This window comes from Phacochoerus africanus, chromosome 8 (genome assembly GCF_016906955.1).
Source record: "Phacochoerus africanus isolate WHEZ1 chromosome 8, ROS_Pafr_v1, whole genome shotgun sequence".
Lineage (NCBI taxonomy): Eukaryota > Metazoa > Chordata > Mammalia > Artiodactyla > Suidae > Phacochoerus > Phacochoerus africanus.
In genome coordinates, this window is record NC_062551.1 from 15,528,322 (window position 1) to 15,545,310 (window position 16,989).

Below are 16,989 nucleotides of genomic sequence, written 5' to 3' on the forward strand. Positions count from 1 at the left end.
TGGGTAGCTTACAAACAGAAATTTATTTCTCCCAGTTTTGCATGCTAGAAGTCCGAAATCAGGGCACCACCATGGTCAAGTGAGGGCCCTCTTCCAGGCTGCAGACTTCCTGTTGTATCCACATGTTGCTTTTATAAGGGTACTAATCTGATTCATTAGGGCTCTGCTTTTATGACCTAGTCACCTCCCTAGCCTCCCTGTCCCCTGCTAATTCTGTTACCTTGAGCATTTTGAGAGGAGACGAAGATTTAGAGTATAACACCACATAAATATTGGAATCAGTTACAATACAGCCTACTGAGTTTTTGATGGGTATGATATTGAGTCATATACATCAAATTAGAGGGAAGTGACAATTTTGAAAAAAGAATAAAGTTAGAGGATTTATATTACCTGATCTCAAGACTTACTATGAAACAGTGGTAATCAAGATGCTGCAGTATTGATTTGGATAGTTATAGAGGTCAGTGATATATAGTAGAGAGTCCAGAAATACTACCACACATATATGATCAGCTGACTTTCAACAAAGACGCCAAGGTAGTTCAATGGAGGAATAATAATCTTTCCAACAAATAGTGCTGGAATAGTTGGATATCTAAATGTGAAAAAGAACCCCAACCCATGCTTCATATCCTATACAAAAACTCTAGTCATAATGAATCATAGATTTAAATGTAAAACCTAAAATTATAAAACTTCTAGAAGAAGAGGTAGGAGAAAGTCTTTAAAGTGACCTTTAAGTCTAGAGTGACCTTAGGTTTGCACAAATTTCTTGGCTCACAGAAAGTACATACAGAAGAAAAATTGACAAAATCGTCTTGAAATTTAAAGCTCCAGTTTTCAAATAAAATAGAAAGATGGATGGCAAATAAGCACATGAATCTATAGTTCAAGTTGTTTGTCATAAAATAAACACAAAACTGCAATGAGATACCAGTACACACCTTTTAAAATGGTTAAAATTTAAAGAACTGCCACTACCAAGTACTAGTTGGTCTGTAAAGCAACTGGAACTTTCATATATTGATGAAAGAAATGTAAATTGATATTACCATTTTAGAAAATGGGCAGAATATTAGTTATTACTTGCCACAAAAATTATGCATATTTGGTGGTTTAAAACTACACACATATATGATCTCACAGTTTCTATGTGAGTCAAGATTCTGAGCTTTACTGGGTCCTTTGTTTAGGGTCTCAAAGAAGACTGCAGTCAAGATGTCAGTCATGCTTGGAGTCTCATCTGAGGCTCCGATGGGGAAAGATCTGCTTCCAAGCTCATGTGGTTGTTGGAAGGATTTAGTTACTTGTGAGCCATCAGAAAGTGTGAATTCATTGTTGGCTGTGGGTTGCCCTGTTGCTTACTAATAGGCTATCTATATGGCATCTACATCAGAACCAGAAAGAAAGAATAATGTCTGCTAGCAAGACAAAAGTTACAATTTTATGTAATGTAATCATGGAAGTGACATGATTACACCACCATTGCTGTATTTTATTGGTTAGAAACAGGTTCCACTTACACTCATGGGAGAGGTATTGTCTAGTCAATATCAGGAGGTTGGAATAATTGGGGGTCATTTTAGAATTTGTCTCCTACAGGTATCTTTTTATAAAGTTATGTATTATATTTACCATATGACCCAGAAATCCCATGCTTAGATATTTACTCAAGAGAAAAGAAAATATATGTCCACGCTGAGATCTGTACATGAATGTTTATAGCTGCTTTGTTAAAAATGGTCCCAAACCAGAAACAATACAAATATCCCATTAGCTGGTGAATGGGTAACTAAATCATGGTATAGCCATACAATAATAAAAGGGAACTGTTGACACATATAATAACATAGATGAAACTCCAAAGTCTCATGCTTAGTGAAAGAAGCCAGGCACAAAAAGGTTCATTCTGTATACTTCTGTTTATATCATATTCCCTAAAGCAAACAGATTAGTGGTTCTTGGATTGGGGATAGGGAAAGGACCAACTATAAAGAAGGGAACTTTTCAAGGGTAATGGAAATATCCTATATATTGATTTTGGTGGTGTTACACAACATACACATTTGTCGAAACTCATAAAACTGTATACGTAAAAAGTATGATTTTTTAATGTGTGTACATTATACCTCAGTAGATCTGACTTAAAATTAAGTCTTTAGGAGTTCCCGTCATGGCTCAGTGGTTAATGAATCTGACTAGGAACCATGAGGTTGCGGGTTAGATCCCTGGCCTCGCTCAGTGGGTTAAGGATCCGGTGTTGCCGTGAGCTGTGGTGTAGGTCGCAGACGTGGCTCAGATCTGGCATTGCTGTGGCTCTGGCATAGGCCGGTGGCTACATCTCCGATTGGGCCCCTGGCCTGGGAACCTCCATATGCCATGGGTGTGGCCCTGGAAAAAGACAAAAAGAAAAGAAGTCTTTAGTACTCAGGGATTTTTTTAAAAGGGCGCTGGAATTTGAAGTGTGGCTAGTGGATATATTTTATTTTGCTAATGAAGTTTGAAAATTAAAAACCTAAATGTTTGTTTTTCTTTCTGAACTCTGATTTCTCCTCTATGGAAAGAATGCCTTCTCAATTTATAGACCATTTATTGAACTGATTGAACATTCAGCTTATCCCATGCCATATTTTGAATATTGAATACAAGTGCATAAAACTTAAAAAAATTAAAACAATTATATTAACACAGGGATAAAAGCCTAATAGGAATCAGTACTTGTACAGGTGTCATGGATAGTACAAGAAGTTTAAAGGATTTTAATACCGTTTACTCTCCCCAACCTTAATGCTAATGTCATCTATTTTAATTCTATGTATTTTTAAAAACTACACAATTATTGTTTTATACCAACAGTGTTCATTTATTTATTTATATTGTTGAGATGGTAACTGACATACAACTCTGTATTACTTTTAGATGTGCAACATAATGATTTGATATATGTATATATTGCAAAATGATTACCATAATAAGTTTAGTTAAAATCCCATCTCCTCATATAGTTACAATTTTTTGTCTCATGATGAGAACTTTTAAGATCCATTCTCTTAGTGACTTTCAAATTTACAATACAGTATTGTTTGTTGATAGAACTACAGGCATCATGGTGTACATCATGCCCCCAGGATTTAATTATCTTATAACTGGGAGATTGCACCTTTGAACCACCTTCTGTCATTTCACCTATCCTCCAGCCCCTGGCAACGATCAGTCTCTTCTCTGTATCTTTAACTTAGGTTTTTAGTTTCTATGTGTAAATGAAATCTTGTAATATTTGTCCTTTGATTTATTTCACTCAGTATGATGCCCCCAAGTTTGCCATCCATGTTGTTGCCATTAGCAGGATTTCCTTATTTCTTACAACCGAATAATATTCCATTGTATACATAACACTACATTTTCTTTATCCATTTATTCACTGATGGGTTGTTTTCATGTCTTGGCCATTGTAAATAATGCTGCAGTGAATACAAGGTGCAGATATCTTTTGGAGATAGTGATTTAGCTTCCTTTGGATAAATAGCCAGAAGTGGAATTGGTGGGTCATACAGTACTTCTGTTTTTAATTTTTGGAGGAATTTCTATACTATTTTCCATAGTGGCTGTACCAATTTAAATTCCTACCAGCATTGCAGAAGGGTTCTCTTTTCTCCATATCCTTGCCAACACTTTTTATTTCTTGCCTTTTTCATGATAGCCATTCTCACAGATATGAGATGGTATCTCATTATGGTTTTGAATTGCATTTCCATAATTAGTGATGTTGAGCACCTTTTAAAGTATCTATTGGCCATCTGTATATCTTCTTCACAAAAATACTAAATTCCTCTGCCTACTTTTTAATGGGATTTTTTTTTCTTTTGAGTTGTGTGAGTATCTTGATTTTTTTTTTGTCTTTTTGACTTTTCTAGGGCCACACCCACGGCATATGGAGGTTCCCAGGCTAGGGGTCTAATCGGAGCAGTAGCTGCCGGCCTACACCAGAGCCATAGTAACGTGGGATCCGAGCCACATCTGCGAACTACACCACAGCTCACAGCAATGCCAGATCCTTAACTCACTGAGCGAGGCCAGGGGTGGAACCCACAACCTCATGGTTCCTAGTCAGTTTCATTAACCACTGAGTCATGACAGGAACTACTTTTTTTTTTTTTGTATGTATCTTGAATATTAACCCTGTATCAAATACATGATTTGCAAATATTTTCTCCCATTCTCTAGTTTGCCTTTTTATTTTGTTCATGGTTTCCTTTGCTGTACAGAAGCTTTTTAATTTAATGCATTTCCACTTGTTTATTTTTGGTTTTGTTGCCTTTGTTTTTGACATTAAATCCAAAAAATCATTGCCAAGATTTATGTCAAGGAGATAAATCTTTTGGGTTTTTTTTAATTTTTAAAATTTATTTTAATTTTTTTCCTGTTTTTTTCTTCTGTTTTTTAATTTTAATTAATTTATTTTTATTCTATTTTTATTTATTTTTAATTTTTTTTGTTTCTTCTGTTTTTTCTTTTTTTTCTTTTTTTTTTCTTGTTGGAGTTTTATGTTTTCATGTTTTATGTTTAAATTGCTAGTATATTTTGAATTGATTTTTGTTTATGGTATAAGACAGTGGTCCAGGTTCATTCTTTTGCATGTGACTGTCCAGTTTTCCCAACACAATTTAGTTGAAGAGACTATCCTTTCCTCCATTGAATATTCTTGGCTCCTTAGTTGTAAATTAACTGACCATATATGTGTGGGTTTATTTCTGGATTTCTGTTCTGGTCTATTTATCTATGTATCTCTTTTTATGCCAACACCATACTGTTTTGATTACTATAGCTTTGTAATGTAGTTTGAAACAAGGAATTGTGATGCCTGCAGTTTTGTTCTTCTTTCTCAACATTGCTTTGGATCTTTGGGGTTTTTTGCAGTTCCATAAAAATTTTAGGATTAGTCTGTTACTGGGAAAAATGCCATTGGAATTTTGATAGGGATTGCATTGAACCTGAAGATTGCTTTGGGTAGTATGGACATTTTATCAATATTAATTCTTTCAATCCATGAGCATAGAGCATCTCCCTTTGTGTCTTCTTCAGTCTGTTTCATCAATGTCTTATAGTTTTCAGTGTTCAGGGTTTTCAATTCTTGGTTAAATTTACCCCTAGGTATTTTCATCTTTTTGATGAAATTGTAAATAAGATTTTTTTCTATATTTCTTTTTGATATTTTGTTATCAGTATATAGAAACACAACTGACTTTTGTATATTGATTTTTTTATCCCGCAGCTTTACTGGAACCAAATACAAATTTGGTTCTAACACTTTTCTGGTGGAGATCAGTGCTCATTTAGATTCACCTGCATATAATTCAGCTTTTTAAAAATATTCATGTCTTGTTGCATCAGATCTTCTCTCTGGATCATTTTGCTTTTGACCAACATACAACCTTTAGTCAGTCTACAGATTGTAAACTCTTTGTGTTCATTTGAAAATGTCTTTATTTTGCCATCATTCTAAAATTTTACTGAGTATAGGATTCTATATTGGCAAGTATATTCTTTGAACCAGTTCATGATATCATTCCACTGCCTTCCAGCTTCCATTGTTGCTGTTGCATAATCATTTGACTAACATGTATTCCTTTGAAAGTAGCAGGTCTGCTTTCTCTGCCCTACTTTGGCCTTAGTTTTCTGTACTTTTGCTACGATGGGTCTATGTATAGTTCTTTTTTCTTTTTATTTTCTTTGCCTTTACTTTTTACTAGACTTAAAATATCTGAATTCGCATCTTTCATTATTTCTAGAAAATTCTTAGCCATCATCTCTTCAAATATTGCCTCCTCTTTCTCTTCATCTGGGATATTGACTAAATATATGTCAGGTCTTGTCCCTTTGTGATTTATATATCTTACCCTTTCATCTATATTTTTTATCCTTTTATCTTCCCATTCAGCATTTTCGATACATTCTTCTGATTTGTTTCTGATTATTTTGGTTATGTCCTACCTCCTGTTAAATTCATCAATTGAGTCCTTAACTTGTTGTCATTTTTATGTTATTTTCCTATCCAATTAACATATCTTTAAGCTTTTGTTTCATCAAATATAATCAACATAATCATTTTATGATCTGCATTTAATAAATTCAGTATATAAGTCATAAATTATTGAGGCTTTTCTTTTTTTGGCTATACTTGCAGTATGTGGAAGTTCCTTGGCCAGAGATTGAACCCACACCACAGCAGAGACCTGAGCCACTGCAATGACAATGCCAGATTGTTAACTTGCTACACCACAAGGGAACTCCAGAGGATCTTTTTTATAATTCTTTCTTAAAATTTGTTGGTATAAGACAGACTTTTTAAATTGAGGTATAGTTGATTTACAATATTACGTAAGTTTCAGATGTACAACATAGTGATTCACAATTTTTTTTGTCTTTTTGTCTTTTTTTGTTGTTGTTGTTGTTGTTGTTGTTGCTATTTCTTGGGCCGCTCCCACGGCATATGGAGGTTCCCAGGCTAGGGGTTGAATCGGAGCTGTAGCCACCGGCCTACGCCAGAGCCACAGCAACGCGGGATCTGAGCCGCATCTGCAACCTACACCACAGCTCACGGCAACACCGGATCGTTAACCCACTGAGCAAGGGCAGGGACCGAACCCGCAATCTCATGGTTCCTAGTCGGATTCGTTAACCACTGCGCCACGACGGGAACTCCCCTGATTCACAATTTTTAAAAGTTATATTCCATCTGTAATTATTATAAAACATTGGCTATCCTTCCAGTGCTGTTGAATATCCTTGTAGCTCATTTATTTTATACATAGCTGTTTGTATCCCATACCCATTCCTTTATCTTACCCCTCCCCACTTCCCTCTCCCTGCTGGTAACTACTAGTTTGTTCCCTATATTTGTAAATTCATTTATCTTTTCTTATATTTATTAGTTTGTTTTATTTTATTCTTTTTGACCACACCCGTGGCATGCAAAATTTCCAGGCCAGGGATCAAACCCATGCCACAGCCAAGACTCAAGCCATAGCAGTGACAACACTGGACACTTAACTGGTTGAGCCATAGGGAAATCTACTAATTAGTTTTATTTTTTTTTAGATTCTACATATAAGTGATATCATACAGTATTTGTCTTTATATTTCTGACTTATTTCATTATGCATTATAGCATTGAGGCACTATTTTTATTGTCTGTTGTTTCTCACTTGTGGAGCCTAACTTCCTTGTGTTCTTGGTTGTCTTTTTAAACTAAATACTGTATTTGAAAAGTACATGTAAAGATCATTTTAGACATATGATGAACGGATCTTCTAGAGAAGCTTTATATTTGCTGTGCCAGGTTATAATGGCTTAGTCCAGGAAACTAAGTTTAATGTTTGAGATTCCACGGACTTCTTAAGGAATTCGAAACCACATTATACATCTTTGAGAGGCCTGTTCCTCTATGGATTACACACACCCTAAGGTTATACGTTCTTTTGATGTTAGATAATTCCATAAGGTATCTTCTGTTAGAATTCTCTTTTGTGGCGCTCTTGGTTTTAATTTATTTACCTCCTTCTCCCTTAATGATGGTTTCTTAATATTATGAAATTATTAGCCATGATCCAATTTCTAATTGTCTTGAATATCATAACTTAAAAAAAACTACGATTTTAACTAAGACCCAAATAAATCACCTTACCATTGTGTTTTAAATATGGTTTTTAGATATCTTTTATTTTTTATTTTTTTTGGCCACATCTGTGACATGTGGAAGTTCCCAGGCTAGGGATTGAACACATGCCACAGCAGTGACCTGAGCCACAGCAGTGACAACACTAGATCCTTAACCACTAAGCCTCCAGGGAACTCCTGGGTATCTTTTAACACATAAGATTTTTTTCTTGCCATTTCCTTCACTGTCCAATGGACTTGATAAAGAAATCTGTTCAACTTAGAAAGTTTTCCACAGAGATTGATTTTGTTTATTCCATCCTTGTGTTACTCTAGTCTCCATATAACTTGTATATTAGTTTGCTCAGGCTCCTGTAGAAATTACCACAGACCAGAGCACTTAGGTAACAGAAAACAAATTTTTCAGTTCCAGAAGCTAGAAGTCCAAGATCAAGATATTGGTAGAATAGGTTTCTCCTACGGCCCTCTTTCCTTGGCTTGTAGTTGGTCCTCATCTTCTAGTGTCTTCAGATGGTCATCCCTCTGTGTATGTTTGTGTCCTGATTTCCTGTTTATATAAGGATTCTAGTCATATTGGATTAGGGCTCCCCTAGTGACCATGTTTAACTTAAATTACCTATTTAAGGGATTCATTTCCAAATATAGTGATGTTCTAAGAAGTTAGGAATATGAATTTTGGGAGGACATGATTCAGCCCAAAACACCTTGGAAACAACTGGTAGTTAAATCTAGACACTTGATCAGTTCAGTGTTTTTGTCAAGATAATTACGTAAATGTTGTTATATTCTTCCATAAGTAGTCACATAATATTTGGTTGCTTCTTTTTTGTGACATTATGTATAGAACAGTTGGGAGTAAGGTAGTGTTTATGCCTGGAAATGAACATGCCTTTTCTTTGTTAGGGGATTGAGTCAGGAGTGTCAAGAACTGGCTTTAGTACACCACAAACTTCACATTCTTCTGATTACAGGCTTCTGTTGGGTGCTTGGGTATTAGAGCAGTTTTCACAGTATTTTTGTTATCCCCTTAGTCTTTCAGCTACTCCTGCATGCTTGCACTGAAGGGAGTCTTTCTTCACATTCTAGCTGTTACTCATCACTCAGTGATAGCCTTACAGTGGGAGCAGGGTAGGAGGTTCTTTTATCCAGGCCCAGCCTCACTTTTAGGGAGGCCCTGTGTACCTTGGAAGGGCCTTTCTCAATGTTCTCGTTCTTCCTTCCCTTGGCAGCCAAACTCTACCTTGTCCTATGTAGGTCATCCTTGGCAGGAGTTTTCTGCTCCTCTCCCAGTTGTTGCAGACATCTGCATGGTCTTGATGTAGCATCCAGAGCCCAAGAACTTTTCCTGCCTCTACCCTAGGGGTATAGGTTTTTCCCTTCTATTTCCTCCCCAGCCATGAAGTGTCTTTTGCTTGTGACCGGGGGCAACAGGGTTAGATTTCTCTCCTGCTTGGATGTTTTGGCAGAGAGGAGGGTCTGTGGAAGCAGGCAGTGCTTAATGCCTCTTTTCCAGAAACAGCTGATCACCTCCCATAGGCTATACTAGTCTTTTCAGAGCACCTGCTGGAGACCTGAGGAAGAGTTACAAGTGACTGCCCTCATTTGGCCATTAACATTCTGTTAAATTTGTAGTTGATTTTTTCTTACAGGCTTTTATAGTGGGTACTTCTTTTTCCATGCTCTGCTAAAGAAAGGTGACTTTAGCAGGTTGGTGGCTCAGCAGGCTAAGGATCTGGTGTTGTCACTGCTGTGGCTCCAGTTCAATACCTGGCCCCCAGAACTTCCTCATGCTTTGGGCATGGCCTGCTCCCCCAAACCCCCCACCCCATAAAAAAGAAAGAAAGGTGAGACAGTCATGAGCAACCTCTCTCTTTGGAAAGGCTTCTTCCTCTTTGGAACTCAGTTTACTTCATTGTTATCTAACCTCAGCAGTGGATCTCTAGTGGATTCAAGAAAATGATAATTTCATACATTATCCCTTTTCGAATGGAGTTAGAGTCTTTGGAGCTTTATATATCCTAGTTGAAAGCAGAGAAAAAAAATCTTTTCATTTTTTTGAATCTTAAATTTTCTTTTTCATTTTCTACTTTTCTTAAAGGAATTTTAGTTCTCTTCATTCACTCTTCTGTTTTTCTCTAAAATGAACTTTTGTTTCTAATTTTGTTTCAAGTTATCACCTCAATTCTGATTATTCTTAAGCCTAATGTCATTTTCTCATATCTTCTGTAGTTATTCTTTTTTTTTAATGGCCACACCTGCAGTTCCCAGGCCAAGAATCAAATCCAAGCCACAGCTGTGACCTACACTATAGCTGTAGCAACACTGGATCCTTAACTCACTTCACTGGGCCGAATATCGAACCCATGCCTCCACAGTGACCTGAGCTACTTCACTTCAGTCAGGTTCGTAACCTACTTTGCCATGGTGGGAACCCCTTCTGTAGTTCTGAAACATTTCTTTGGGCTCATTTTGGAGTATTAGGCTATGTAATGTTCATTTGTTTGATGAGCATGTCTTTTCTTTCATTGTAGGAATGTTGTTCTCATTACTACTTTTTCTTATATTAATTTTCTTTGAGATTCAACCATAATCCTTTTCTATTGATCATTGTTATGTGATATTGATTTTCTTGAACTTTTAGGAGGAATGAATGAGTTGAGATAACATTTTTAGCTTCCTGCCTCTAGTGATTCTTGTTAAAGTTATGCTATGGCATGGGTTTGATCTCTGACCTCAGACCTTCTGCATGCCATGGGTATGGCCAAAAGAAAAAAAAATGGTCTCATATCTGAGAGTTCTTGGTTCATTCCACTTCCTCAGTTTCTTTTTGCTTACTAGAGTACTGGTTTATTGTAAAAGGATGTAACTTAGGAATAACCAGATCAAGGTGTGGAGGAAGGACTCAGAGCTTCCATGCTCTCTTTGGGGTACCACTCCCTCTGCATCTCCATGTGCTCACTAACCCAGAAGCTCTACAAATGCTGTCCTTTGGGGTTTTCTTTTTCCTTTTTAAAAAATTGACCCATAGTTGATGTACAATAGTTTGTTTCAGGTGTACAGCAAAGTGATTCAGTTATATATATATCCTTTTAGATTCTTTTCCATTGTATATTTTTATAAGATATTGAATAGTTCCCTGCTCTATATAGTAAATCCTTGTTGTTTTATCTACTTTATACATAGTAGTGTGTATCTGTTAATCCCATACTCCTAATTTATCCCTTCTTCCACCTTTTCCCCTTTGGTAACCATAAGTTATGTCTCAGTGCTACACAGAAGATACCCCATATTCCCAGTCCATCCCACTCCCTTCCCCTCCCTCTTGGCAACCACAAGTCTATTCTCCAAGTCCATGATATTCTTTTCTGTGGAAAGTCTCATTTGTGCAAATGGCATTATTTTGTTCTTTTTTATGGCTGAGTAGTATTCCACTGTGTATATATATTGTTGTTTGTTGTTGTTCTCATGTCTTGGCTATTGTGAATAGAGCTGCAGTGAACATTCGGGTGCATGTGTCTTTTAAGGAAAGTTTTGTCCGGATATGTGCCCAAGAGTGGGATTGCTGGATCATATGGTAGTTCAATGTATAGATTTCTAAGGTACCTCCATACTGTTTTCCATAGTGGTTGTACCAGCTTACATTCCCACCAACAGTGCAGGAGGATTCCCTTTTCTCCATGCCCTCTCCAGCACTTGTTATTTCTGGACTTACTAATGATGGCCATTCTGACTGGCATGAGGTGGTATTCCATGGTAGTTTTGATTTGCATTTCTCTAATAATCAGTGATGTTGAGCTTCATGTGTTTGCTGGCCATCTGTATATCTTCCTTGGAGAAATGTCAATTCAGGTCTTTTGCCTATTTTCACTTGGGTTGTTGGCTTTTTTTGCTGCTGAGTTGTATAAGTTGCTTGTATATTCTAGAGATTAAGCCCTTGTCAGTTGCATCATTTGAAACTATTTTCTCCCATTCTGTAAGTTGTCTTTTCTAGAACACACCCTCACACCATGCACAAAAATAAACTCAAAATGGCTTAAAGAGTTAAATATAAGACAAGACACCGTCAAACTCCTGGAAGAGAACATAGGCAAAACATTCTCTGACATCAACCTTATGAATATTTTCTCAGGTCAGTCTCTCAAAGCAACAGAAATAAAAGCAAAAATAAACCAGTGGGACCTAATCAAACTGACAAGCTTTTACACAGCTAAGGAAACAAAAAAGAAAACAAAAAGACAACTTCTGCCCATTTTTTGATTGAATTGTTTTCTTTCTTTCTTTTTTTTTTTTTTTGATGTTGAGTTGTATGAGTCGTTGGTATATTTTGGAATTAAGCCCTTGTTGTTTGCATCATTTACTAGTATTTTTTCCTAGTCCATTGATTTTGTTTTGTTTATGGTTTCCTTTGCTGTATAAAAGCTTGCAAGTTTGATTATGTCCCATTTGTTTATTTTTGCTTTTATTTCTTTGCTTTGGAAGAAAATATTGCTATGATTTATGTCAGAGAATGTTTTGCTTCAGTTTTCTTCTAGGAGTTTTCTGGTGTCGTATCTTATGTTTAAGTCTTTAAGCCATTTTGAGTTTATTTTTGTTTATGATGTGAGGGAGTGTTCCAGTTTCATTGATTTACATGCAGCTGTCCAGCTTTCCCAACACCACTTGCAGAAGAGACTATCTTTTCTCCATTGTATATTCTTAGCTCCTTTGTCAGTGATTAATTGACTATAGGTATGTGGGTTTATTTCTGGGCTCTCTATTTTATTCTCTTGATCTCTATGTCTGTTTTTTTGTACCATGCTGTTTTGATTACTGTAGCTTTGTAGCACTATTTGAAGTCTGGAGGGGTTATACCTCCTGCTTTGTTCTTTTTCCTCAGGATTGCTCTGGCAATTCTAGATCTTTTGTGGTTTCATATTTATTATAGGATTATTTGTTCTAGTTCTGTGAAAAATGTCATGGATAATTTGATATGGACTTTATTAGGGTGTAGATTGCTTTGGGTAGTATGGACATTTAAAAAATATCCTTCCATTCCAGGAGCATTGGATATCTTTCCATTTCTTTGAATCATCTTCAGTTTCCTTTTTATCAATGATGTGTGGTTTTCTTTGTTTAGGATTTTTTTCATCTCCTCTTTAGGTTTATTCCTAGTTTGTTTTTTTTTTGACATGATTTTAAGCAGGATTGTGTTTTTAGTTTTTCTGACATTTCATTGTCAGTGTAAAGAAATGCAACATATTCTTGTATGTTAATCTGGTATCCTGCAACCTCACTGAATTCACTTATTATTAATTTAGTTCTAGTAGTTTTTGTGTGGAGTTTAGGGTTTTCTATATACAGTAGCATGTCATCTGCATATAATGACAATTTTACATATTTTCTTCCAATTTGGATTCCTTTTCTTTCTTTTTCTTGTCTGATTACGTCACCAGGACTTCCTGTACTATGCCAAAAAGAAGTGGTGAGAGTGGGCATCCTCTATATCATTCCACTTTTAGTATATGTGCTACCAAAGTGAGCATGCCACTCCCTCAGTTTTACATGAGGACTCTTGAATGCTTTCATGCTATCTCTCCCCATGTGCTTTCTCTCTCCATTTCTCCCTTTCACCTTCTTCTCTCTATTATCTAGATTTTGCTCAATTTGAATCCTGTTAACTAGTTTCTTCTCATTGTGATATTTTGTCCTAAAATGGAACTTCACTTTCAACCTTTTCATATCTTACCTTGCCTTGACTCTGTAATTAGAACCTGCAAGGGAGTTCATCACTGTGACTTAGCAGTGATGAACCTGACTAGTATCCATGAGGATATGGATTTGATCCCTGGCCTTGCTCAGTGGGTTAAGGATCTGGTCTTGCCATGAGCTGTGGTGTAGGCCTTCAGCTGTAGCTCAGATCAGACCCCTAGCCTGGGAACCTCCATAGGCCATGGGTACACCCCTAAAAAGAAAAAAGAAACAGCAAAACATAAAAAAAAAAGAACAGGAGTTTCTGTCATGGCTCAGTGGAAACAAATCTGACCAGGATCCGTGAGGCCTCTCTAATTGGGTTAAGGATCTGGCATTGCTGTGAGCTTTGGTGTAGGCTGCAGACAGCTCGGATCTGACATTTGGTGTAGGCCAGTATCTACAGCTCCGATTTGACCCCTAGCCTTCCAACCTGGGAACCTTCATATGCTGCCATGGGTGCAGCCCAAAAAGAAAAAAAAAGAAGAACTTGCAAAATCTCTCCTAGTTTTAGCTGTTTTCATGAGTATTTGTTGTATTTGTTGGCTACTTTAGGGTTTCCCTTTCTCAGGCTCATCTGATTCCTCTTCTTAGATACTTATTGATGCCATGCAGGGCATGTAGTTTGTCCCTTTCTACTTTTATTTTGGGGTTTGTAAAATGTCTTATCACCTAGTGTTTTTTGTTATTGTTGTTGTTTTGGGTTTTTTTTTTTTTTCTTTGGTAGATCTTGTTTGTGGATTTTGGTTTTGTCATTCTAGTCATTCTGTTCTCATGAGGGCAGTTATGAGAGATTTTAAAGTTTACCTTCCATGTCAGCTTTTCTAGAATTTCTTTGTTCTCACTCTTAAATGATAGTTTAACAAGATATAGAAACATACACTTTTTTTTCTCACAGTACCTGGTAGTTATTACTCTATTATCTCCTTTATCTGTTCTTAATGATAAAAAATAATATCCTCATAGTCTAATTTTTGCATCTTGGCAAAATGCAAAGAGAAAAATCATAAAAGCCATCAGGAAGAAAAAGAGTTTACAGACTGCCTCTAATTTCACTGGGGTGTACCTGAGTGTGGTCTTATTTCATTTATCCTTGGTATGCCACGTGTACTTTTAATCTGACAAAATCTTTCCATTCTGGGAAATGGCTGTATCATTATGTCTGTGATTATCACTTATCATTGATCTGAATTCAGTTATTCTACTTTTCATATATAGTGTTTTAAATTTAATTATTTTCTTCAGTCATACCTGTCTGCTTTTGTTTCATAATCACTAGTTGTTAAGATCATAGGCCATTTGATTTTAAGTAAAGTCTGTCTCCTGATTATTAAGTTGTTGATTATCTTGGTAAATTTTTTCCATGTGATTTTGGGCTTTTAATTTTGAGGATTAAGTGGAAGCCCCCCACCACCACCCCCACCCCTGCTTAATCCTTAGCACACACACACACACACATCTCCTTTTATATTCTCCTATCCGTCTCTAGTGGCTTTGAAATTTCCTCTGCACTGGCCTTAAAGACTTGGTGAAAGTTATCCATGAAACATCCTAGGCATGCTCCTTGGGAAAAAGGGGAATGGACAGACAGAAAATCATAAAAATATTCTATGCATCTTTTTTTTCTAATGAGTCAGCCACAGAAACCAGCTAGTAAATGAGGGAAAATTTGAAACTTCAGAATTATCTAGCTCTATTAGGATTATATTTTAATAGTTTTTCTAGGTTTGGCGTGAGGCCTAGCTTTCAAATTTTCTATAAACATTTGCATTTAATTAGAAAAACATAACCTTGTAACTCCTTTCAAATAACTACCTAATACTACCTTTCAGTTTGGGGACAAAGCTATATAGCGTTTCAACTGGTACCTCCAAATTCCTTAGGCTTTTTTTTTTTTTTTAATTGCAATTATTTTCTCTCCTAAAAAGAAAACATTTGCCTAGTATAGCTTTTTTGGAGGGGGGATAGAGGGGGAGCCTAGTATAGTTTTTATCCTATCCAATTTAACTTTTTAAAATTGAGTTCTATTCTCCATTACTCTCTGCTCAAAAAAATGTCCCCCCCATGGAGTTCCCGTCGTGGCGCAGTGGTTAACGAATCCCACTAGGAACCATGAGGTTGCGGGTTCCGTCCCTGCCCTTGCTCAGTGGGTTAACGATGCCGTGAGCTGTGGTGTAGGTCGCAGACGCGGCTCAGATCTCGCGTTGCTGTGGCTCTGGCGTAGGCCGGTGGCTACAGCTCCGATTCGACCCCTAGCCTGGGAACCTCCATATGCCGCGGGAGCGGCCCAAGAAATAGCAACAACAACAACAACAACAACAACAAAATAAAGATAAAAAAATAAAATAAAATGTCCCTCATCCTTTACTTTGTGGAAGGTTTGGGGACTGAAAAAATTTTCAAGTGTTCCATCCTAATTTTATATAATTCTTTCTGTACTCACTTATCCATTTAAGACCTTGCTTCTCATAATACACACAAAGATGAGGATAAATACCTTTCTTTTATTGATTCTTTAATTCATTTACTCAGTCATTCAAACATTAAACATAAATGTAGGATAGTAGGCTATCTAGCTATAGGATATATGCATGGATCATTGCCAAGCAAGGCACGTGCTGCTTTAAGGGGTCAGAAAAGGGACTGGGCAGATGTGATGTGATGCCATGGAGTGAATGACATTAGTTAAGGCTTTAAATATAGAGGGGAAAGTATAGGGTGTGTTTTAGAAGGTAAACTGGTTTTAGTGGAGCAGATTGTCTGTAGATAAGTATAGTGGAAAGATATCCTGGAACAAATCTTGAGAGTTTTAAAAGTAGGTAATGAGTTAATACTTGAAGATTTTCACAGGTCATGGATATACTATTATATTCCCAATTTAAGTAGGATCAAATTTCTGCCAAAATAGTAAACATACATAGAAATATGACTCGACTTTAGCAAGAATGACTAGTGACTGCTGGAGCCTGATTTTTATCATTCCTGTATATTACTCAGTGCTATGAAGTCATTTCAGAGTGAGAACCACACTTCCAAATTAATGAATTTCCTTGAGCCACTTTTGGTTAGCCTGAAAAATGATCCATGTGAAGGACACATTGAAATGAAAGTGTTTTTTTTTTTTTTTAAAGACTTGAATTAACTTTATGAATAGTAATAACCCTTCTATCAAGGGGGAAGAGCTGAAATTTCCCCATCAGTCATACCTCTGCTTCCATGGGCTGACTTAGAACTTCAAAACCTAACAAGTGGTTTTTCCACTCTATGTGGCATTATGGCAAGGCAAAAAATGGCTTAATTATGCATTTACCTATCTTTTTTCTACTTCTGATCACTGTGATTAAGCAAAAGGATGAATTAGTTGCAACCTTTGATCCAAAGAATAAGTCAGCCTCTGTTATGTCCAGAGAAGTCTGTTGGGGAAATCAGACTCCTAAGTTAATTGAAACATTTTGGGAAATTTCACAAGCATAGGTAGCAACTTAGAAAGTTATGCAGGACTTTTACTGCTTATATCTAAAAACTCAATTTGATTTCTGCTTTCAGCTGAAACAGAGCAATAGAGACCAGAGGTACCTTTCT